Source organism: Aphanomyces invadans (genome assembly GCF_000520115.1).
Source record: "Aphanomyces invadans strain NJM9701 unplaced genomic scaffold supercont1.14, whole genome shotgun sequence".
In the NCBI taxonomy this organism is placed as follows: domain Eukaryota; phylum Oomycota; class Saprolegniomycetes; order Saprolegniales; family Verrucalvaceae; genus Aphanomyces; species Aphanomyces invadans.
Window position 1 is genome coordinate 1,184,604 of NW_008580159.1, and position 533 is coordinate 1,185,136.

Consider the following 533-nt stretch of genomic DNA (forward strand, 5'->3'; position numbering starts at 1 on the left):
TTCAAAGTTGAAGTAAGATTGATGATTAAAATCCAACCTCTGCAATATAATTATCAATTTTCAGAAGTTGTCTTGGGGTCGTCGATGCTCTCGCGACTGTCAATACAATATTTAACCCTCTAGTGTGCAGGAAAGTAGATACTTTATTCAAGTCTATTCTTAAGTATACTTGACCTTGCCGTGGTGACCGCAGTCATTCGCTGTGACCCCTCTTTGACTATTACTATATACTTCCTCTGTTAGCTATTACTTCCACCATTTGAATTGCAAGTGACCCCAAAAATTCATATCTAATCCAAATTTGATGGCCAATATCATAAAGAATGGAGAATAAAAAACCAGAGGGATCATCCAATGGCACAGAGGACTCCAGAGGAATTTTGGTGGTCGAAATCGATCCCGCGTGAGAGCCACCAAATTGTATTAAATAAATCTATAAAAAAATCAAATAAAACTAAGGGCCCTACGCCCATTTTCAAATTTCCCGCCATGCACCAAACACGAGAACTGAGCGCGTCAACCAAATTTGAGAT